Source organism: Panthera uncia, chromosome X (genome assembly GCF_023721935.1).
Source record: "Panthera uncia isolate 11264 chromosome X, Puncia_PCG_1.0, whole genome shotgun sequence".
In the NCBI taxonomy this organism is placed as follows: domain Eukaryota; kingdom Metazoa; phylum Chordata; class Mammalia; order Carnivora; family Felidae; genus Panthera; species Panthera uncia.
In genome coordinates this window covers 66,602,126-66,627,326 of record NC_064817.1, presented here as the reverse complement: position 1 = coordinate 66,627,326, position 25,201 = coordinate 66,602,126, and the positions used below count along the sequence as shown (strand labels likewise).

Sequence of the window (25,201 nt, the reverse complement as noted above, 5' to 3'; positions counted from 1 at the left end):
AATGTGTGCTAATCTTGTCTTCTGAATGATGTTATAAGTTCTATAATAGCATAGGTCCAGTAAATTGTACATCTCTTATGGCACCCAGCAAATTTGGGGGGTGTTAACTGTGTAACATATGGCTTGAATTGTTTTTTATTTTTCTTGCAATGGTGTAGCTGTGACCATGCAACTAACTTCTGGCAGAACAGGATTGATGTTAGGTGAACAGAAGTCATAATTTTAATTTGTTTTAGTTGCCAGAGTCAACTGGTCACATAAAACAGTACACTTGCTCTTATTGACAAATTCCAAAAGCTTGATAGATACCTTCTTGATTTTAGTAACACTGAATATATGCATGTCATTTGAACACTGACCACAAAAGACTATTTCTGTATGTCATCATTTGATTTTGGCATGCAACAATTCTGTTGAAAGCAAATCTCAAGTTGGAAGACCAGACAGCACCTGCTCAAATGGTGGCATATTAACTATTATAGTCACAGGGATGCTGGGTGTTCACAGCTATTCAGGAAGGGAAAGATACAGAAAGGCCTGGCCTTGGACACAGCTGATAGCAGGGAAGAGGCAGCCCCACTGCAGGCAGCTATCTTTCCTCCCCCCTCCCCACTCTTGGGTTCTGGGCTGAGGCCTGGGACTGTCCGAGCTGATCTCGGGCTCCCATTGGTCGCTGTCTTTTGTGACGTCACAATCATGATGAGAATTGATGATCGGACACGCTGATTTCATTGTCTGAGGAGGCTGTAAGACCCAGGAAAAATCTTGCTGAATCTGCCTGCCCCGGCACTGGCCTGATTGGGGATCCTGCGATCCTTCCAGTGACCGCACCACGCTGCGAGGTAAGTACCCAGTCTGGGTGGGTGTGAAGGGTGAAAGACGATGAGCAAGACACCGAGCTAATGCTTTGCCCAGTAGGGAGCTTATAGGTTCAGAGGCCTACAGAGGCTGCCAACAAATTTGCGGCGGCTTTTGGGGAGCCAACTGTCTCTAGTTTCCAAGCAAAGGCTGGCGGCAGCGTAAGGTTAAAAAAGAGCTGAGGATAGGGATATAGCAGGTATTGCCAGAGTGCAAAGGATCTTGCTCCTAGAGAGGGCAACGTTGGGGATGCGCTTCTGCCTTCGGAGTAGGAGGAAGTGGCACATTTGCCTCTGAAGAAAGGAGGCGGGGGCGGGGGATGAATTCTACCACTACCAGATTTCACTGGACAGCCGATTTCTCACAGTCCTACTCAAACTCACTGAGTGCTGCGCTTGCGCATTAAGAACATGTGGGGGAGGGGGAGGGGGGGAGTTCGTGGCGAGAAGAATAGACGTAGAGTTTGCGCAGGCGCCTTTTCGGTTTCGCTGGAGGAGGTGACGCTGAGCTCTGTCTGGGCTGAATATAGAAAGAGCTGGGGAGTTGGCCCTGTGATATTTCAAGTGCTGATTGATGGAGAGGGGTGTGCCAGTTATTTTAAATCTGGCTTATTGGGCATACCCAGACCCCAAATGGGTCTGATGAATTTAAGAAAGCAGATTCTTAATCTACAGTTACCAGGTTTGTAATAATTGAAAGAAGTCGGAGAGGAATCTGTGGAGTAGAAATTACTGAGATGAGAAACCTTTGGAAGAAAAAAAAAAACCCACTAATTATTCGAATGAATCCAACTTTTAATCTTCAGTGAACTCTGATTTGAGGTACCATTCAATGATTTTGAAATTTAAACTCTTTGGAGAGACTCAGAGTGAGACCCATTGTGGAGAGTCAGAGTAAGAAATTTAACTTTCTTGTCTTCTTTTTTCTTCTTTCTTTCTTGAAACGATTTCTTATAAAGCCTTGGTCTCCCTTTCAGGTTGGTGCTAAGATTTTCTTCCTTCTTTCTTCCTCTGTTTCTCTGCTAAAACCACCAAAGTCAGATCCTGTTTGAGAGACCCTTTCTAACTCTCCTTTTTTGGGAGGGGCAATATTACTCAGCAATTGTGAGGAAAAACCTGCCTGTTTGTTCTTGGTGGAAAAATTGTACAGTAGTGTTATTAACTCTCGACTATTTCATAGAGAAATCTGATTTTTCCCGCCTATTTTTTATAGTTAAGGGGTTGTCAAGTCCTGGGAAATTTTATTTTCAAAGGTCACTATTACAATTCTTCCTTTATCCTACAATATAAGCTATCTTCACCACCCATCCAGTCACTCCAGGAACCTCCTAGCCAGCTTTCACTTGTGCCCCAAATCCCTAATTTATTCTGCCAGACTAATGGTCAGTGAGCACTTCTTTTACCAAGTCATTTTCTTCACCAAAATATTCTTAGCTCTATTTTTTTTTTTTATTGTTTCAAGCCCAACTCCACTTGGATTGCAAAAACTTCATAATCTGGCTTTATTGTACCATAGGAGTCTTATTTTACTTGATTCTTCAGTGTATAATTCTCCTTAATGTCCTTTGGACAATCTATCTCCAGAGCTTTGCTCCTTGCTCACCACCATTCCCTTCACCCAGGATGCCTTCTCTTCTGCCCATTCAGATCGTACCGAATTTGAAAACTCAACTCAATTTATACCTCTCCATAAGTGCCTTCCAAGTGTAACCCAACCATCATTAAGCTCACCTTTTCTAGAACTTCTACATCAGTTCTTATATTTGTCACTTTCTTATAGCCTGTATTATTGTCTTATTTGGGTGTGTGCATGTGTGTGTGTTGGACTAAAATTTTCAAGTGGATTTTAAACCCCCTCTTAAGGGTTGGGACCATGCCATCTAATTCTTTATCTTCTGCCTACAGCACCTGGATGATTATTGGAAGTATCTATAACCATATATTGTCTTTGTATCCCAATTTCTTGGGTAACAAAGTAGTATTATTATAGAGAAAACTGTATATATGTGAAAATTTATTCATCATTGCTTAGGCAAGGGACCCTCCAGTGACTGAATAAACTTGAGTATGAGTCAGAGAAAAGGCAATATGGACATATCTATATAGTGGGTGGCCTCCAAATATATACTGTCTTCATAAAAGACCAAGGGGACATTAACCCAGAAGTGTTTCTATCTCTAACTTTCTCAGTTTGAAAAATACTAAGACATTTCCCATTTTCTGTATTTCTCTTTTATGACATTACATCATGTATGTTCTGTTAAAACCTACTACTTATTTACTGTGTTTTATTGCAATATATCATACAGTTGCTGATTTGCATTGACTGTCACTAATAGTTTTCATTTGTACCTCTGTTAAATCAGAGCTAATCATTGTGATAGCTATCATAATTGCTATCATATAACCTATCACTTGCCACTTTCCTACCCTTTCAGCTTCAAAGTGCATTGTTTCATGGAGCTGAGTTTATTTGATAGACATTGTTTAATATAGAGGCTTTCCACAGATTTCACTTTGGCTGCTGCTTCACTTTGAGGCACCATGCCAAACAATATCATATGTGGCTTAAGAACGTGGATAATAATCATTCTAGAAGTGGATAATAACCATTCTAGAAGGGTATTATAACCTATAAATTTAAAAATATTTGTCATATATCATTATGAATGAACTGTGAATGTTATTTACTATAAGGGAAAATCCTTTGTCCTTGACTTTTTCTCTTATTACCTATATTATGTAAATTCCCTCAAAGTGTTTTAGCTTGCAACCATTTCATAGTAATTAATAAGACTTACCTAGATATTCACATATAGACCAATAGACTAAACTATTCAAAGGTAGGACACTCTAGATAGAATGTAATGCTTAGGAATATGCTGCCAATTTTTATTATTATTATTTTTTAATGTTTATTCATTTTATTTTATTTTTAATTTTTTTTAAAGTTTATTTATTTTTGAGACAGAGAGAGACAGAGCATGAATGGGGGAGGGGCAGAGAGAGAGGGAGACACAGAATCGGAAGCAGGCTCCAGGCTCTGAGCCATCAGCCCAGAGCCTGATGCGGGGCTCGAACTCGTGGACCGCGAGATCGTGACCTGAGCTGAAGTCGGATGCTTAACCGACTGAACCACCCAGGCGCCCCCTTATTTTATTTTTAAATATAATTTGTCAAATTTCATACAATACTCAATGCTCATTCCAAAAAGTACCTTCCTTAATGCCCATCATCCACTTTCCCTTCTCCCCCAACCCCCCATCAACCCTCAGTTTGTTCTCTGTATTTAAGAGTCTCTTATGGTTTGCCTCCCTCCGTCTGTAACTTTTTTCCCCTCCCCTCCCCCATGTTCTTCTGTTAAGTTTCTCAAGATCCACATATGAGTGAAAATGTATGGTATCTGTCTTCCTCTGACTGACTTATTTTATTTAGCATAATACCCTCCAGTTCCATCCGCGTTGATGCAAATGGCAAGACTTTATTTCTTTTTCATTTCCAAGTAGTATTCCATTGTATATATAAACCACATCTTCTTTATCCATTCATCAATTGATTGACATTTAGGGTCTTTCCGTAGTAATTTGGATATTGTTGAAAGTGCTGCTATAAACATGGAGGTACATGTGCCCCTATACATCATATGCTGCCGATTTTAGAAAACATATAAAAAAATAGAAGTGTGGTATTTGTGTTTTAAGGTTTATTTTACAATTCCTATCTCAATGAAAGGATGGCATTGGACATTGTCATTTAAGTTTTAGTTTGAGCTGCAGGAGATTTTATAATGATGAGCCAATCTCCCCATTTTATAAATGAGGAAGCTGAAGTATAGAGAAGTGTAGTACCTTAGCAGCATTAATAAATGGTAATATTTATTAAACACTTAATACCAGGCACTGTGCTAACAACTTTATATATGTTGTCACATTTAAACCTCACGACATCCCTAAGAGATAGTTTCTAGTATTATTTCTCATTTTACAAGTGGGAAAACAGTGGCTTAAAGTGGTTGACTTCCTTGGGGCCACACAACTATAAAATGTCACAGAGTTCAAACATTGGTCTGTTTTGACTCTTTTTTAAAAAAAAATGTTTATTTTTGAGAGAGAGACACAGAGTGCTGGCAGGGGAGAGGCAGAGAGAGGGAGCACCAGAATCCGAAGCAGGCTCCAGCCTCTGAGCTGTCAGCATAGAGCCCGTCATGGGGCTTGAACCCATAAACTGTGAGATCATGACCTGAACCGAAGTCAGATGCTCAACCAACTGAGCCACCCAGGAGCCCCTGTTTTGACTTTTAATCATGAAACTATACTTGACCAAAGTAATATGCAATGAATCTTTGGCAGAGCTTTAGCAAGAATCTGAATATCTGGAGTCCCAGCCTAATTGTGTGCGTGTGTGTGTGTGATATCAAAATGTTTTCCATGAACAACATACTACTTGTATAAAGTCGCTGATTTCTAAGCCTGACCAAATGGTGTATACCTACATTTCTTTTTAGGTATTTTACTAAAACATACTTTCTTGGTCTCGATTGAAAAATATGACATTAAATTTTGTATGAAATATATATTTAAAGATATTTAATTAGTTCTGCTTTTAAAATTGTATTGTACTTCCAGAAAGAATTATATATTGTGTATTGTTACCCCCAAACACAGTAAAAATACTTGAATTGTTGATTTTAATTTTATATTAGAGTTAGCTAAACATGAAATTAGTGCTGTCTCAGTATACTTGTATAGAGTACATTATATCTAGGTATAGTGGTTTGGAAGTAAGCAGTGAAAATTCTAGAGAGATATATTCTGCATAAGAAGGGAGCTGGAGAGGTTAGCATATTCAGAAGCTGTAACTAACACTATGAGACCTTTCTAGTATGTAAAATTTCAAGACAACAGACTGAAACCTGTCTGTGGAAGTGGAGTCATCCATATACCAACTAGTACCAAAATTTCCTGGATTAATTGGATATCTAGGTACATGGCAACTAAATAAATGAGATTATATTATATCAATTAAATGTTATGCTTTACATTTGTCATCCATAAAGAAATCTGCAATAGAAGCTGTCCTACCTTCTTGGTCTCCTATTGTTTTATAACTAGAGTTATGTTCGAATTGGGTTGATCCTTAGAAGCTTTAAAATGGAGGAGGATGGAGATTTGGACAAAATGGGTAAAGGGGGGAGGGAGATACAGGCCTTCAGTTATGGAATGATTAAGTCAAAGGAATAAAAAACAGAACATAAGGAATGCAGTTAATAATATTGTAATCACTATGTAATGGGACAGATGGTAGCTACACTTTTGAACATAGCATAATGTGTAAACTTGTCATATCACTGAGTTGTACACGTAAAACTAATGTAATATTGTGTGTAGGTATACTCAAAAAATGTATTGTCAGAGTGACAAAAATTTGGGAAAACATTTTCTTAGCAGTTTTTCCCTTGGAGTTGGTGGCAGTTTATTTTAAGATTTTTAAATGCAAGTATGTCTCAGGTAGGCAATTTTCTCATGTACACAACAGTTTGTGCATGATGCTTGCCCAAGGTCATGCAAGAAGTAAGTGGCAGAGCCAGGGCTTTAAAGGAGATGCCATTGTAGATGCTGCACTCTTTACTAGGTTATGGACTAGAGAGCTAGAGTGAGGCCCATCTTTATTTATTGTTTTTAAAAATTGTTTGTATGTATGTATATATGTGTGTGTATGTAATTTCCCCCTAATTTCTCTTTCTGAGAAAGAGACTGTCTTTCAGAGTCTTTATGTCTATGACATTTTTCCTTTTTCTGTCAGTGGAGACAAATAATTTTAATTTTTTTATGTTTATTTTTGAGAGAAACAGAGCGTGAGTGGCAGAGGGGCATTGAGAGAGAGGGAGAGAAGGAGACACAGAACCTGAAATAGGCTCCAGGCTCTGAGCTGTCAGCACAGAGCCTGACATGGGACTCAAACTAGGTAACTTTGAGCTCATGACCTAGGCCAAAGTCGGATACTTAACTGACTGAGTCACCCAGGTGCCCCTAAACAATTTTAATAGAAAGGCCAAGGCTTAAGAGAAAGGGATCATTGTGTTGGCCTCCAATGGCTTCAGAGGCTGAGGGCATATAGACCCGTACACTATTCTTTCTTATTGTCAAGTACAAAGCAATGGCAAAAGCATGTCTTCTTTGGGTTTTGTTTTGTTACACTAATATACATTGTTTATATACATTATACACTAATATCTTTCTTTACATATTGTCTTACTTGGTTGACTTGGGCTATGTATTGTGTGTTTTATGGATGAAGTAGTTATGCCATTTAGGAAAGTAATGATCTGAGACCCATCCTCCAAATAGCTTTACCTTTCCATAGACCCATGAGGTGTGTTGAAATCTCCTCAATAGAACAACAATTGAAAGAGACCCAGGGCATTATGAAATATGGAAAAAAAATATATTCTACATTAGTGGGACTATTACATTAGTCATAGAATACTCAGCCTTGACTTATCCCCGCTATCCTGAGACAGCATGGAGTTATTTTTGAATATGTATGTAAATTATTAAAATAATTAGTCAGACATTTTATTTAGAACCTACAGGTTCACTTTTATCACCAATGGATGTTTGAAAGATGCTCAAGGTCAGTTTTGGGGCACCTGGGTGGCTCAGTCAGTTAAGCGACCGACTTCGGCTCAGGTCATGATTTCACAATTCATGGGTTTGAGCCCCGTGTTGGGCTCTGTGTTGGCAGCTCAGAACCTGGAGCCTGCTTCAGATTCTGCATCTCCCTCTCTCTCTGCCCCTCCCCTTCTCATGCTCTGTCTGTCTCTCTGTCTCTCCCTGTCTCTCTCTCTCAAAAATAAAAGGTGCTAAAGGTAAGTTTCAGTTTTTTCTTCTTTTCCCAACTGCTAGTGCTTAATGTAAAGAGACACTTTTAAAAACTCATTATTGATTGTGATGTTTAGCCAGTGTACTTTTCTGGTAGGGTTGAATGCATCCATATCTATTAAATTTTTGCTCCTCAAAGTGTGTTACATGGAGTACAAGCATGAGCATCACCTGGGAACTTCTTAGAAATTGCAGAATCTGTGTCCTCAACCAAGACCTACTGAATCAGATTCTGCATTTTAATATCTCCAAGTAACTCATATGCACATTAAACTCTGAGAAGCACTGCTATAAAGTGAAATATGACTTTCTGTGCAACTTAGACTTTTAAGAGCTGATAATCAGAAAAATCCCTTAATTTCTTTTATACAGTTTTCACATGTGTAAAGAAATATGTAATCAAAGTCTTACTTGTCTAATATACATCAGCTTTACTTCATTTTGGAGTCTATCTCATTGGGAGAATAGCTACTCTTGTGTGATGGGTAAAATTGTTTAGCCTGAGTGAATCCAATTATTTTGATGGTAGTAATGGCCTTACTGTTGAAATGATATTTTTCCTAATTGTCAACAGAGTGTTACAAAAGAGTATGAACGTATTGGGGTCACTGTCACTAATATCTTCAAAAGAAACTATACTTAGTTTTCCATTTGCTACTGTAACAAATCACCACAAACATAGAGGCTTACAATAACACATGCATTATGTTCTGGTGGTTTGAAGTCTGAAATAGGTATCATTGAGTTAAAATCAACGTGTCAACAGGGATTTTTTCCCCTAAAGGCTCTAGGAAATAATTTACTTTATTACCTTTTTTAGCTTCTAGAGGCTACCCTCTTTGGCTTGTGGCTGCATCCATCTTCAAAGCTAGCAATGGCCAATCAAATCTTTCTCATATCGCATCACCCTGGCACTCTTCTGTCTCCATCTTCCACATTTAAGGATCCTTGTGATTACATCTGGCCCACTCAGATAATCTAAAATAATCTCTTTATTTTAAGGTCAGCTGATTATAAATCTTAATTCTTTCTGTAACCTTAATTCACTTTTGTGTTGGAATTTAACATATTCGCAGGTTTCATGCATGAAGATGTAGATATCATTGGGTGTGTGTGAGGGGCACAGGAATTGATGGCCTTTTTGGCTGATAAGGAAAGTCAGCTTCTAATCTTGTAATGGGAATAAGCAATTAGTGTATGGTTTGAACTGTGTCTCCTACCCCCAAAAATTCATTGAAGTTCTACCCCCCGCCCTCCGTATCTCAGAATGTAAATTTATTTTGAAATAGGGTCATCACAGATATAATTAGTTAAATTAAGATGAGGTCATACTTGAGTAAAGTAGGCCCTTAACCAGATGTAACTGGTGTCTTTATAAAAGGGGAAGTCTGGATATTGGTATGCATAGAGAGAGAATGCCATATGAACATGAAGATGTCCATGTATAAACGAGGAGAGAACAGAGCCTTCCCTCACCACCCTCAGAGAGAAAAACTCTCCCAATACTGTGATTTCATACTTCTAGACTTCATAATTGTGAGATAATAAATTTCTGTTTATGCCATCCAATTACAGTAGACCTAGAAAAGTCAAGATTGTCCTTCAGTTGATATCTAAGTATCATCATCCTCAAAAGCATTTATTTAGTAATGTGCTAGATGTTGGATGAGGTGAATTAGACATTGAAGAACTTATGATATACATTAGACAATTTTCATAAAGCAAGCTCTGAAATAGATGACTTTATGACCCTCCGTTTATTCAACTGTGAAAAGAGGGCATAGTATTCATACTAACAGCATTTCTAACTTAAAATCCATGATTTTATTTATTAATTAAATTTTAGGAAGTTATTACATCCATACATTAATAAAAAGTATTAAGTGCAGGCAAAGCCATCAAACTGTTAAACTTTTCTTTAGGATCAGTATCTTTTTTTTTTTTTTTTTAAATTTTTTTTTTCAATATTTTTTATTTATTTTTGGGACAGAGAGAGACAGAGCATGAACGGGGGAGGGGCAGAGAGAGAGGGAGACACAGAATCGGAAACAGGCTCCAGGCTCTGAGCCATCAGCCCAGAGCCCGACGCGGGGCTCGAACTCACGGACCGCGAGATTGTGACCTGGCTGAAGTCGGAGGCTTAACCGACTGCGCCACCCAGGCGCCCCTAGGATCAGTATCTTAATAACTACCACCTATGCTATTCATTGCCCACTTTCTTCAATTTTTTTTTCTGAACAAGTGCCCTCTTTTAATGCCCAGCTCCCAGCCCCCAGCAACCTCCCCTCTGTCAACCCTCAGTTTGTTCTCTATATTTAAGAGTCTTTTATGATTTGCCTTCATGTTTTTATCTTATTGTAGTTTTACTTTCCTTCCCCTGTGTTCATCTGTTTTGTTTCTTAAATTCCACATATGAGTGAAATCATATATTTGCCTTTCTCTGATTGACTTACTTCACTTAGCATAATACCTTTAGTTCCATCCACGTTGTTGCAAATGGCAAGATTTCATTTTTTTCTAATATTTAAAACAAAAGTTTAATATTTATTTATTTTTGAGAGACAGAGAGAGAGCCTGGGGGAGGGGCAGAGAGAGAGGGAAACACAGAATCCCAAGTAGGCTCCAGGCTCTGAGCTGTCAGCATAGAGCCTAATGTGGGGCTCAACTTCACGAACCACGATATCATGACCTGATCTGAAGTTGGACACTTAACCAACTGAGCCATCCAAGCACCCCAAATTTCATTCATTTTGATGGCTGAATAATATTCCCTGGTATATACCACCTCTTCTTTTTCCATTCATCAGTTGATAGACATTTGGGCACTTTACATAATTTGGCTATTGTTCATAGCACTGCTATAAACATCGGGGTGTGTGTGCACCTTCAAATCAGCATTTTTGTATCCTTTGGATAAATACCTAGTAGTGCAATTGCTGAGTTGTAGGGTAATTCTATTTTTATCTTTTTAAGGAACCTCCATACTGTTGTCCAGAGTGGCTGCATGAGTTTCCATTCCCACCAACAGTGAAAAAGGGTTCCTCTTTCTCTACATTCTTGCCAACATCTGTTGTTTCCTGAGTTGTTAGTTTTAGCTATTCTGACAGGTGTAAGTTGGTATCTCATTGTGGTTTTGATTTGTATTTCCCTGCTAATGAATGATGTTGAGCCTTTTTTCATATGTCTGTTAGCCATCTGGATGTCTTATTTGGAAAAGTGTCTATTCATGTCCTCTGCCCATTTCTTCATTGGATTATTTGATTTTTTGGTGTTGAGTTTAGGTTTTTTTAAATAGATTTTTGGATACTACCCCTTTTATCCAATGTGTCATTTACAAATATCTTCTTCCATTCCATCAGTTACCTTTTAGTTTTGTGGATTGTTTCCTTCCCTGTGCAGAAGCTTTTTATTTTGATGAGGTCCCAGTAGTTATTTTCTGCTTTTGTTTCCCTTGCCTATGGAGCTATGTCTAGTAAGAAATTGCTGCAGCTGAGGTCATAGAAGTTGTTGCCTGTTTTCTCCTCTAGGATTTTGATGGTTTCCTGTCTCACATTTAGGTCCTTCATTCTTTTTGAATTTATTTTTTTGTACTTTCCTTAAATTTTAAAGAGAAGTAATAAAGACATTGAGAAACACTTTTGTTCTTTTGACTCTTTTGACCCTTTTGAAATTGGTTTAAAACTTATGTTTAGGGGGCGCCTGGATGGCTCAGTTGGTTGAGTGTCTGACTTCGGCTCAGGTCATGATCTCACAGTTAGTGGGTTCCAGTCCTGCATCGGGCTCTGCTGACAGCTCAGAGCCTGGAGCCTGTTTCGGATTCTGTGTCTCCCTCTTTCTTCTCCTCCCCTATTCACGCTCTGTCTCTGTCTCAAAAATAAATAAACATTAAAAAGTTTTTAAAAAGACTTATGTTCAGGACACAGTATATTAATGATTCTATGCCCACAATAGATGCTTAAGAAATAAATTTCAATAAATGAGTAAATTGTCAAAATATATGACGTGACACATTCATATACTGGAAAAATTTGAGAACAGTGACATGAAGAGGAAATGGTTATTTTGATACAGTTTTCCCCTAATTTCTCATTATTGCAAAGTATATTGTAGTAATATGTGTTCTCATAATTCACAGATGAAGCTGTATTCTTTAAGTAGCTTTAAGAATATTTTTGCAAATTGTTATCAGGTTTCCTGGATTAATTAGCAGTAAAATAACAATTCCTGAGTATGGTCATGATCAAACACTGGACAGTGCATTTCATATGTGCAGATCTTTGCTGATTAACACCAAGGAATATGATTGTAATGAAATATTTAGAAACACAGTTGTGTGATAATCTCTGCCTTTGTGTTTCATATCTACATGAAAAAAAAAAACTAGGCAGGAGAAATGCAGTGCCAGCAAAAACATTAGGGGTCAATGTTAATCCCATACTTTAAACATATATTCGCCTATAATTTGACAGTAACATATGTTTTCTGACTTAATGTCACAGGCTTAACTTAAGACAATGTCTTTCAAACTAAGGTCTGCAGACCCCTGTGAGTCCAAGGAAATGTCTTCAGAGGTCTGCAAGTTTTATGGCAATTTTTAAATTTGAGGGTTTTCTTTGATCTTGAAATAATTTATCTTAAAAATAAAATGATGATCTTGAAAAAAATCCACAGTAAGCATGCATTCACTCATACACAAAGCCTTTCTACCAGGTATAAAAACAAAACCTCTCTTTTATAGTCATAAATCACAGTTAAAAGACATTTGATGGAATTAATTGGGTACCTTAATACAGAGTTCCTCAAACTGACATCCAAAGATAGATTTTGGCAGGATAGGAAATATTTTGGTTTTGGTTTTGGTTTCTTATTTCAAATGAAGAAGAAAGAAGGGTCTTTACCTGTGGCTTTATGATTTGGGTTGTGTTCCATAAGGCTTTTATGTTATTAAGCAGTTTCTTAGCTTATTCAAAATATTTGTGGAGATCAATTTATGCTTCCACTATTTGATGAATTAAGTATGTATACATATATTTTTCCACACTATATATAAGTATGTACTTATTACTGTTAAATACTTACCACTAGATTGTGTGCTTTGAGGACTCTTTCTCTAATCCCAAAAGAGCAGGGTGTTTAATTTTTCCCCTGTGTTTTTCTAGTAAAATCGAGAATGGAAGACAAGAGACTCTGATAGTTTATCTATTTGCTTCTAGGTGAAACTGGAAGCAAATCTTTAAAAAAATTTTTTTTGTGTGTTTACTTTTGAGAGAGACAGAGTGTGAGCCAGGGGAGGGGCAGAGAGACAGGGAGACACAGAATCTGAAACAGGCTCAGCTCAGAGCCTGACGCGGGGCTTGAACTCACGAGCTGTGACATGACCTGAGCTGAAGTCGGACGCTCAACTTACTGAGTCACCCAGCGCCCCGAAACTGCCCTCAAATCTTAACATATACTATTTAAATATTATTCATGAAACACTAAAAGAATATCTAGTCTAAGTAAATGAATATGGCTTTACCCTTTTTTAAAGCAAATTTTAATTACCAATAAAACTTCTTGCTGGGAGCGTGTTAGAGAAGATGTAGAATAGGGTAGGGTGGAGTTACGTGGATAATAAAAAAGGTTAGAAAGAACTAATAAGAATAAGTTTACAGTAAGAACAAGCTTATGGTAGGGGCGCCTGGATGGCTCAGTTGGTTAAGCATACTACTCTTGATTTTGGCTCAGGTCATGATCTCAGTGTCCTGAGATCGAGCTCCGCACTGGGCGTGGAGCCAGTTTAAGATTCTTTCTCTCCCTCTATTCTTCCCCCACATGCACACACACTCTGTGTCTCAAAAAAAAAATAGGTTTGCAGTATAGTAAAATAAGGGATATATAAATTATTTTGGTATAATGGATAATTTGTTATAATTACTATTTCAAAGTGTGGCTGTGGAAGTTTTGTAGAGTTCCTCTAAGAAGTAACTGAAAATGCAAGCTACATTTTAAATATGTTAACCTAGAATGTGAATTGCAAGATTTTAGTAGTCAATGCGTGAAGCAGTGCAAACAGCTTGATTAAATAGCGGAAGACAGAAGTGATTTATGTGCACAATTTGGGGCTAGGAATGCAAGAAAAAAAAAGCACAATTTGTAGACAAATATGAATGGAACAAATATGTATGTGTGGCCCTACTTAGCTCATCATAAGATGCTATATATCTCTGGTAACTGACAGTCATTTCTTCAGAATAAGTGTATGTGGGACTGTATCAAAGCAGAGTTAGGACAACAAGAAATCAGTTATCCAGTTGAGGCTTTGTTTATGCCTCTGTTGTTCAACTTATCATCTGTTTGAAATTGATCTTTTTGTATTTTATTGTAATGTGAGTTTTGATATCTGAATGTATAATAAAGTACTTACAGTTTAAATGTATTTTATTAATTTAACATCAGGACTCTGTAATAAAGCAAGTGTAATTAAAAGCCAATAGGTAATTATAATTGATAAAACAAAATGAGGTCTAGCATAACAACTGGCTAATGCTCTGTTTCTTTTAAGATAATCTAATCAAAATTTAAAAAAATATTCAAGTATACATGACATAAATATATTAATTTCACACGCAGTACATAGTGATTTGACAAATATGCACAATAAGTAATGCTTATCACAATGAGTAGTTAACCATTTGTCACCATACAAAGTTCTTACACTATTATTGACTATATTCCATATTCTGTACTTTTATTTTTTTTAATTTTTAATGTTTATTTGTTTTTAAGAAAGAGACAGCAAGAGTGGGGAAGGGGCAGAAAGAGAGAGAGAGAGAATCTGAAGCAGGCTCCAGGCTCTGAGTTGTCAGCACAGAACCCAATGCAGGGCTCGAACCCATGAACCATGAGATCATGATCTGAGCCGAAGTCAGATGCTTAACAGACTGAGCCACTCAGGCGCCTCTGTACTTTTCACCTTTGTAGCTTATTTATTTCATTTTTTAAAGTTTTAATTTAAATTGCATAGTTAACATACAGTGTAATAGTAGTCTCAGGTATAGAATTTAGTGGTACAGCATTTACATACATACCTTTTGCTCATCACAACTGCACTCCTTAATCCCCATCATTTATTTCACCTACCCCCCTCCCTGCCTCCCCTCTGGTAACCATCAGTTTGTTCTCTATAGTTAAGAGTTTTTCTTGATTTTCGTCTTTCCTCCCCCATGATTATTTGCTTTGTTTTTCAAATTCCAAATATAATTCAAATCATATGGTATTAGTCTTTCCTGACTGACTTATTCTGCTTAGCATAATGCTCTCTAGATCCATCCATGTTGTTGCAAGTGGCAAGATTTCTTTCTTTTTTATGGCTGAGTGATATTCCGATATATGTATATTGGCCATCTGGATGTCTTCTTTGGAAAAACGTCTATTCGTGTCTTCTGTCCATTCTTTCACTGGATTATTTGTTTTCTCACTGGTGTTGAGTTTTGTAAGTTCTTTGTATATTTTAATTACTAACCCTTTATCAGGTCATTTGCAAGTATCTTCCCCCATTCCATTGGTTGTCTCCTGGTTTTGTTGATTGTTTCCTTTGCTCTGCAGAAGCTATTTATTTTTAATTAAGTTCCAATAGTTTATTTTTGCTTTTGTGTCCCTTGACTCAAGAGACATCTAGTAAGAAGTTGCTATGGCCAGTGACAAAGAGGTTACTGTTTATGCTCTCCTCTAGGACTTTAATGGTTTCCTGTCTCACATTTAGGTGTTTCATCCATTTTGAGTTTATTTTTGTGTATGGTGTTAAGAAAGTGGTCCAGTTTCCTTCTTTTGGATGTTGCTGTCCAGTTTTCCCAACACCCTTTTTTTTAAACAGACTGTCTTTCCCATTGGATATTCTTTCCTGCTTTGCCAAAGATTAATTCACCATACAGTTGTAGGTTGATTTCTGGGTTTCTATTCTGTTCTGTTGGTCTATGTATCTATTTTTGTTTTGGTAACCATAATATTTTGATTGCTACAGCTTTGTCATATAACTTGAAGTCCATAATTGTGATGCCTCCTGCTCTGATTTTCTTTTTCAAGGTTGCTTTGGCTATTTGGTCTTTCAAGATTTCATACAAATTTTAGGATTGGTTGTTCACCTCTGTGAAAATTGCTGTTGGTATCTGACAGGAATTGCATTAAATATATATATTGCTTTGGGCAATATTCACAATATTTGGGACATTTTCACAATATTTGTTCCTACAATCCATGAGCATGGGATTTTTTTCAGTTTTTTGTGTCATCTTCAATTTCTTTCATCTGTGTTTTATAGTTTTCAGAGTAAAGATCTTTTATCTCTTTGTTTAATTTTATTCTTAGGTATCTTATGGTCTTTGGTGCAATTGTAAATGGGAACGATTCCTTGATTTCTTTTTCTGCTGCTTCATTATTGGTATATAGAAATGCAACAGATTTCTATACATTGATTTTGTATCCTATGACTTTGCTGAATTCGTGTCTCAATTATAGCAATTTTTGGGTGCAGTCTTTTGGGTTTTCTATATAGATTGCCATGTCTTTGAAGATAGTGAAAATTTGGCTTCCTCCTTTCTGACTTGGTGCCTTTTATTTCTTTTTATTTATTTATTTTTTGTCTGATTGCTGTGGCTAGGACTTCCAGTAGTATATTAAATAACAGTGGTGAGAATGGACATCATGTTTTTTTCCTCACCTTAGAAGAAAGCTCTTAGTTTTTCCCATGGAAGTTGATAATAGTTGTAGGTTTTTTATATATGACCTTTATTATTTTGAGGTATCTTCCATCTTGCCCTACTTTGTTGAGGGTTTTTATCATGAAAGGATGCTGTACTTTGCCAAATGCTTTTTCTGCATCTATTGAAAAGATCATATAGTTCTTATCCTTTCTTTCTTAATGTGGTGTATCATGTTGATTGATTTGTGAATACTGAACCAATTTTCAGCCCAGGAATAAATTCCACTTGAACATGGTGAATGGTTTGTTTAATGTACTGTTGGATTCAGTTTGCTACTATATTGTTGAGAATTTTTGCATTTAGTTGAGTCTTTATTTGGTTTTGGTATCAGGGTGATGCTGGCCTCATAGATTGAGTTTGGAAGGATTCCTTCCATTTCTGTTTTTTTTAGATAGTTTGAGAAAAATAGGTATTATGTCTTTAAATGTTTGGTAGAATTCCTCTGTGAAGCCCTCTGGCCCTGGACTTGTGTTTGCTGGGAGATTTGATTACTGATTCAATTTCTTTGCTGGTTATGGGTCTGTTCAAGTTTGCTATTTCTTCCTGTTTCTGTTTTGGTAGTTTGTATGTTTCTAGAAATTTATCTATTTCTTTCCAGTTTTCCAATATGTTGGCATATAGTTTTTCATAATATTCTCTTATAATTGCTTGTATTTCTGTGGTGTTTGCTGTTATTTCTCCTCTGTCATTACATGTATTTGTACCCTTTCTCTTTTCTTTTTGATAACTCTTGCTAGGGGTTTATCGTTTTGTTAATTTTTTCAAAGAACCAGCTCTTGTTTTCATTGATCTGTTCTTTTCCTTTTTTAGTTTCTATATCTTTTTTTTTCTGCTGTAGCATTTATTATTTCCCTTCTCTTGGTTCTAGGTTTCATTTGTTGTTCTTTTTCTACCTCCTTTAGGTGTAAGGTTAGGTTGTTTATATGAAATATTTCTTGCTTCTTCAGGTAGCACTGTATTTGCTGTATACTTCCCTCTTATGACCACTTTTGCTGCATCCCAAAGGTTTTGGAGTGTTGTGTTTTCCTTTTCATTTTTTTCAATGTAGTTTTAGATTTATTCTTTGATTTCCTGGTTGATGCATTCATTGTTTAGTAGCATGTTGTTCAACTTCCATGTATTTGTGGTCTTTTCATTATTTTTCCTGTAGTTGCCTTCAAGTTTCATAGCATTGTCCTCTGAAAATATGCATGGTATGATCTCAGTCTTTTTGTACTTGGTGAGGCCTGATTTATGACTTAGTATGTGAGCTATTCTGAGAATGTCCCTTGTGCATTTGAAAAGAATGTGTATTCTGCTGCTTTGGGATGAAATGTTCTGAATATATCTGTTAAGTCCATCTTGTCCAGTGTCTTATTCAAACATTGTTTTCTTGTTGATTTTCTGTTTAGATGATCTGTGCATTGGTGTAAATGGGTTATTAAAGTCCCATACTATTATTGTATTATTATCGAGTTTCTTTATGTTTGTTATTAATTTTTTTAAATGTATTTGGGTACTTCCATGTTGTGGAATAAATATTTACAATTATTAGATCTTCTTATTGGATAGTCCCCATTGTTATGAGACAGTGCCCTTCATCTTTTGTTACAGTCTTTGTCTTAAAGTCTATCTTGTGTGATGTAATTATTGCTACTCCAACTTTCTTTTGACACCTATTTGTAGAATAAATGTTTCTCCATCTCCTCACATTCAATCTGCAGGAGTCTTAGGTCTAAAACGAGTCTCATGTAGGCAGCATATAGATGGGTCTTGTATTTTTATTCATTCTGACACCCCAGATCTTTTGACTGGGTCATTTAGTCTATTTACATTCAGAATAGTAATTTTTAAATTTTTTTTTATTATCATGAAAGAGAGAAAGAGACAGAAAGAGAGAATCCCAGGCAGGCTTTGCACTGTCTCAGAGCCCAACGTGCTGCTGGATCTCATGAACGGTGAGATCATGATCAAGAGTCAGGCATTTAACTGATTGAGCCACCCAAGCACCCCCAGAGTAATTATTAATAGATATGAATTTAGTGACATTGTATTACTTGTTTTGTCATTGTTTCTGTATTTTCTCTGAGCCTTTTTTGTCTTTATCAGTTTGGTCTTTCCACTCAAAAAGAGTTTCCTTTAATGTTTCTTGTAGGGCTCACTTAGTGACCACGAACTCCTTTTAAGTTTTGTTTGTCTCAGAATCTTTTTGTCTTTCATATTCTGAATGATAGCCTTGGTGGATAGACTATTCTCGGCTGCAGATTTTTCCCATTCAGCACATTGAATATATCATGCCCCTCCTTTCTGGCTTGCCAAGTTTCTGCTGAGAGATCTGCAGCTACGTTTACGGGTCTTCCCTCATAAGTTACGGATTTCTTTTGTCTTGATATTTTTAACATTTTAAAAAAATTTTTGATGTTTATTTATTTTTGAGAAAGAGAGAGAGAGACAGAGCACGAGTGGGGGAGGAGCAGAGAGAGATGGAGCCACAGAATCGGAAGCAAGCTCCAGACTCTGAGCTTTCAGCTCAGAGCCCGACGAGGGGCTCAAACTCACGAACTGGGAGATCATGGCCTGAGCCGAAGCTGGAGGCTCAACTGACTGAGCCACCCAGGTGCCCCTGTTTTTTAACATTTTTTAATTTATCATTATATTTAGCAAATTTAATTATAATATATCTTGGTGTTGGCCAGCTTTTTAAAATTTTGATGGGAGTTCTCTGTTCCTCCTGGAAATGGATATCTCATTCCTTCACCAGATTAGGAAAGTTTTCAACTATTTATTTCTTCAAATAAATTTTCCACTCCTTTTTCTCTCTCTTCTTCTTCTGGTACTCCTATAATATAAATGTTACCATATTTTATGGGATCACTGAGTTATCTGAGTCTATTTTTTGTGTTCCATAATTATTTTTTTCTCTTTTATTCAGCTTTATTAGTCTCCATTATTTTATCTTGTCTATCACTTATTCTCTGTTTATTCTATCTTTATGCTCATTTATCAAGTCTGTTTTCAATCTGTTATTGAATTTTTATTTCTGACTGACTTTTTAAACTTTTTTTTTTTATTTGAGAGAGAGTGCAAGCAGGGGCAGAGGGAGAGAGAGAGAGTGTTAAGCAGGCTCCTCACTCCATGCAGAGCTTGACGTGGAGCTCGATCCCATGACCCTGCATCATGTCCTGAGCCAAAATCAAGAGTTCTCCTGTATTTTGTTGTTGTTTTTCTGTTAATTTATTTGTTTTTATTCTACATGTAACTGAAGTTATATGGTATTTGTCTTTTTCTGTCTTATTTCAAGATTTCATTCTTATTTATAGCCAAGTAATATTTCATTATGTATATTATACCACATCATTATATATATTATACCACATCTTCCTTATACATTCATTTACTGATGGAAATTTAGGTTGTTTCAATATCTTGGCTATTGTAAATAATGTTGCAGTAAACACAAGGGTGCGGTTATCTTTTTGAATTAGTATTTTGTTTGTTTGTTTGTTTTGTTTTCTTCAGAATAGTGGAATTACAGCATCATATGATACTTCCATTTGTAGTTTTTTGAGAAATCTCCATAGTGTACAGAGGCTGCATCAAATTACATTCCCACTAACAGATTTGGATGATTTTCTTTTCTCCACATCCTTGCCAACACTTATTTCTTGTCTTTTTGATACTGGCCATTCTGACTGGTATGAGGTGATATCTCATTATGTTTTTGATTTGTATTTCTCTGATGATTAATGATATTGAGGATTTTTTCATGTGTCTGTTGACAATCTGTAAGTCTTTGAAAAAAAGTCCTTGGGGTGCCTGGGTGGTTCAGTATGTTAAGCGTCTGATTCTTGGCTTTGATTTAGATCACAGTTTTGGGGTTTTGTGAGTTCAAGCCCCACACTGGGCTCTGCACTGGCAGCATAGAGCATGCTTGAGATCTTCTCTCTCTCCCTCTCTCTTCCCTTCCCCCACTTGCACTCTCAGTGTTGCTCAAAATAAATAAACTTAAAAAAAAAAAGTCTAATCATGTTCTCTGCCCATTTTTAATCAGATTAATTTTGTTTTTAGTGTTAAGATCTTTATATATTTTGGATTTTGACTGCTTATCAGATATATCATTAGTATATACCTTCTCCCATTCAGTAGGATGTCTTTTCATTTTCTTATGGTTTCCTTCACTATGCAAATTTTTTTACTTTGATGTAGTTTAATTTTTCGTTTCCCTTGCATGGGGAGACATATATTAGAAAAATATTGCTAAGGTCAAGATCCATGAGTTTACTACCTATATTTTCTTTTAGAAATTTTATGGTTTCAGGTATTACATTTAGATATTTAATTCGAGTTTTTTTGTGTGTGTATGGTGTAAGGATCTGCCCCAGTTTTATTCTTTTGAATGTAGCTGTCCAGTTTCCCAAAGCCATATATTGAGACTGTTTTTCCCCCAAATACATTCTTTCTTTGTCATGGATTATTTGACCATATAAATATGGGTTTATTTGTGGGCTTTAAATTCTATTCCACTAATCTATGTGTCTGTTTTTGTGCCAGTACCATACTGTTTTGATTACTATATGTAGTTTTGTTGTATAGTTTGAAATCAGGGACTGTGATACCTCCAGGTTTGTTTTCTCTCAATATCACTTTGGTTATCCAGGGTGTCTTGTGGTTCCATACAAATTTTAGGATTTTTTGTTACAGTTCTGTGAAAAATACTATTGTGATTTTTACTAGGGATTGCATTTAATCTGTAGATTATTTTGGATAACATGAACATTTTAATAATGCTAATTCTTCCATTCCATGAGTATGTTATATTGTTCCATTTATTTATGTTATCTTCAATGTCTTTTGTCCATGTTTTATAGTTTTTAGAGTATAGGTCATTTACCTACTTGTTAAATTTACATTTACACATTTTAATATTTTTATGCAATTGCAACTGGGATTGTTTTCTTAATTTTCTTTTCTACTATTATTAGTGTATACAGATGCAACATATTTCTGTATATGAATTTTGTGTCTTGCAACTTCACTGACTTCATTTATTAGTTCTAATAATCTTTGGTGGAATCCTCAGAGTTATCTATGTATAGTATCATGCCATGTACAAATAGTAGCAGTTTTACTTATTTCTTACCAATTTGGATGCCTTTTATTACATTTTTTTGTTTGACTACTGTGGCTAGCACTTCCAGCACTGTGTTGAATAAAAGTGGTGAGAGTAGACACCCTTGTGTTGTCCCTCATCTAAGAGAAAAAGCTTTCAGCGTTTTTTTCAATATATTAAGTTTATTGTCAAATTGGTTTCCATACAACACCCAGTGCTCATCCCAAAAGGTGCCCTCCTCAATACCCATCACCCACCCACCCACCCCTCCCTCCCACCCCCCATCAACCCTCAGTTTGTTCTCAGTTTTTAAGAGCTCTCTTATGCTTTGGCTCTCTCCCACTCTAACCTCTATTTTTTTTCTTCCCCTCCCCCACGGGTTTCTGTTAAGTTTCTCAGGATCACATAAGAGTGAAACCATATTGTATCTGTCTTTCTCTGTATGGCTTATTTCACTTAGCATAACACTCTCCAGTTCCATCCATGTTGCTACAAAGGGCCATATTTCATTCTTTCTCATTGCCATGTAGTACTCCATTGTGTACATAAACCACAATTTTTTTTTATCCATTCATCAGTTGATGGACATTTAGGCTCTTTCCATAATTTGGCTATTGTTGAGAGTGCCGCTATAAACATTGGGGTACAAGTGCCCCTATGCATCAGTACTCCTGTATCCCTTGGATAAATTCCTAGCAGTGCTATTGCTGGGTCATAGGGTAGGTCTATTTTTAATTTTTTGAGGAACCTCCACACTGTTTTCCAGAGTGGCTGCACCAATTTGCATTCCCAGCAACAGTGCAAGAGGGTTCCCATTTCTCCACATCCTCTCCAGCGTCTATAGTCTCCTGATTTCTTCATTTTGGCCACTCTGACTGGTGTGAGGTGATACCTGAGTGTGGTTTTGATTTGTATTTCCCTGATGAGGAGCGACATTGAGCATCTTTTCATGTGCCTGTTGGCCATCTGGATGTCTTCTTTAGAGAAGTGTCTATTCATGTTTTCTGCCCATTTCTTCACTGGGTTATTTGTTTTTCGGGTGTGGAGTTTGGTGAACTCTATAGATTTTGGATACTAGCCCCTTTGTCCGATATGTCATTTGCAAATATCTGTTCCCATTCTGTTGGTTGCCTTTTAGTTTTGTTGGTTGTTTCCTTTGCTGTGCAGAAGCTTTTTACCTTCATAAGGTCCCAGTAGTTCATTTTTGCTTTTAATTCCCTTGCCTTTGGGGATGTGTCAAGTAAGAAATTGCTACAGCTGAGGTCAGAGAGGTCTTTTCCTGCTTTCTCCTCTAAGGTTTTGATGGTTTCCTGTCTCACATTCAGGTCCTGTATCCATTTTGAGTTTATTTCTGTGAATGGTGTGAGAAAGTGGTCTAGTTTCAACCTTCTGCATGTTGCTGTCCAGTAGTCCCAGCACCATTTGTTAAAGAGACTGTCTTTGTTCCATTGGATGTTCTTTCCTGCTTTGTCAAAGATTAGTTGTTCATACGTTTGTGGGTCTAGTTCTGGGGTTTCTATTCTATTCCATTGGTCTATGTGTCTGTTTTTGTACCAATACCATGCTGTCTTGATGACTACAGCTTTGTAGTAGAGACTAAATTCTGGGATTGTGATGCCTCCTGCTTTGGTCTTCTTCTTCAAAATTACTTTGGCTATTCAGGGCCTTTTGTGGTTCCATATGAATTTTAGGATTGCTTGTTCTACTATCAAGAAGAATGCTGGTGCAATTTTGATTGGGATTGCATTGAATGTGTAGATAGCTTTGGATAGTATTGATATTTTGACAATATTTATTCTTTCGATCCATGAGCACAGAATGTTTTTCCATTTCTTTATATCTTCTTCAATTTCCTTCATAAGCTTTCTATAGTTTTCATCATACAGATCTTTTACATCTTTGGTTAGATTTATTCCTAGGTATTTTATGCTTCTTGGTGCAATTGTGAATGGGATCAGTTTCTTCATTTGTCTTTCTGTTGCTTCATTATTAGTGTATAAGAATGCAACTGATTTCTGGACATTGATTTTGTATCCTGCAACTTGGCTAAATTCATGTATCAGTTCTAGCAGACTTCTGGTGGAGTCTATCAGATTTTCCATGTATAATATCATGTCATCTGCAAAAAGTGAAAGCTTAACTTCATCTTTGGCAATTTTGATGCCTTTAATTTCCTTTTGTTGTCTGATTGCTGATGCTAGCACTTCCAACACTATGTTAAAGAACAGCGGTGAGAGTGGACATCCCTGTCATGTTCCTGATCTCAGGGAAAAATGCTCTCAGTTTTTCCCCATTGAGGATGATGTTATCAGCTTTTTACTATTGTATGATGTTAGCTGTGGAATTGCCATATGTGGCTTTTATTATGTTGAGGTGTGTTTTTTCCATACGCACTTTATTAAGAATTTTTATCATAAATGGATGCTGAATTTGATCAAATGTTTTTTCTGCATTATACTGTTGAGATTATCATGATTTTTATCCTTCATTTTGTTAATGTATTGTATCACAGTGTTATGAACTATCCTTGCATCCATGGAATAGATGCCACTTGATTATGGTGAATGGTCCCTTTAATGTATTTCTGAATTTGGTTTGTAATATTTTGTTGAGGATTTTTTGCATCTGTGCTCATCAAGGATATTGGTCTGTAATTTTTTTCTTGTAGTGTATTTTTAACTTATTTTATTTTTATTTTTTTGAAACTTATTCATTTTGAGACAGAATGCAAGTGGAGTGAAGAAGAGTAGGAAAGGTTTTATAACCCCGTTTTTCAGATGAAGAAAGTGAGTCCAAGAGGTTAACTACATAGATATATCCTGATTCATAACATAGCATTCACACTCCACCACTCCTAAAGGCCCCTTGAATCTCTGCTTATGGCTATGGTGAAGTAACAGGAATAGAATTTACACTCTTATCTTAAATATCTAAAACAAATATATATATATATATATATATATATATATATATATGAAACATTGGATTTCAGCTATTCAACAAAAGACAGCACCAGACCATTATTATTGAGAGAAGGGAAATAAAACTAGCCTATGAGTGTCTCAACTCACTGCCTGGAGAAAATGTCCAGATCACAACAAAAGGAAAGTGAAGCCAAACAGGCTGGAAGTCTCTCTGAGTTAAGGGGACAAAGTTAAGGAAAGACAAAGGGACAGAATAATGGAGAGGAGAAAGCTCACAGACAGATGAAAACTGCACATTGAGAAAGTTATGGAGATTTGTACAGGGACCTCTCAAGTCTTTGGGTAAATACTGATCAACTCTAGTGTGTTAAGAAAATATTGAAGACAAGGTAAGAACCACTAGTAAAGAAAAAGCAAACAGTTCTCAGGGCTCACATAGGACCCAAAAGTGTTTATGTTTCAACAGCCAGACTGGAAAACCTCATATTTATGGAGCACCTAGGCAGGTCCTAAAAAGGATATTGACTCAGTAATGGGACAAATTAGCTCTGAACTATAGGCAATTCTTGACGTGCCTAACATAATGAAACCTTAAAAGAAAAAAAAAATTTCAAGTAACATAAATATATCCCAGAAAAAAAGCCCAAAATTATTTAAAGAATACAAAAACATCCAGTACCCAATAAGAAACTGCACAATATCTACCAAT

General features: G+C 36.5%; 1 protein-coding gene across 2 annotated transcripts in view; it reads left to right on the top strand.

Annotated features, from left to right (window-relative positions):
- Positions 1 to 678: 678 nt before the first annotated feature.
- The window catches only part of HDX (highly divergent homeobox), a 167,383-nt gene continuing 142,860 nt past the window's right edge, over positions 679 to 25,201 (top strand). The window contains exon 1 of one of the 2 annotated variants that reach the window (XM_049644008.1): positions 679 to 842. The gene's annotated coding sequence lies outside the window, so the exon portion shown is untranslated. Of the gene's footprint in view, positions 843 to 1,264; positions 1,680 to 25,201 lie in introns of those variants that run through there. The other variant, XM_049644009.1, reaches the window with a different exon arrangement.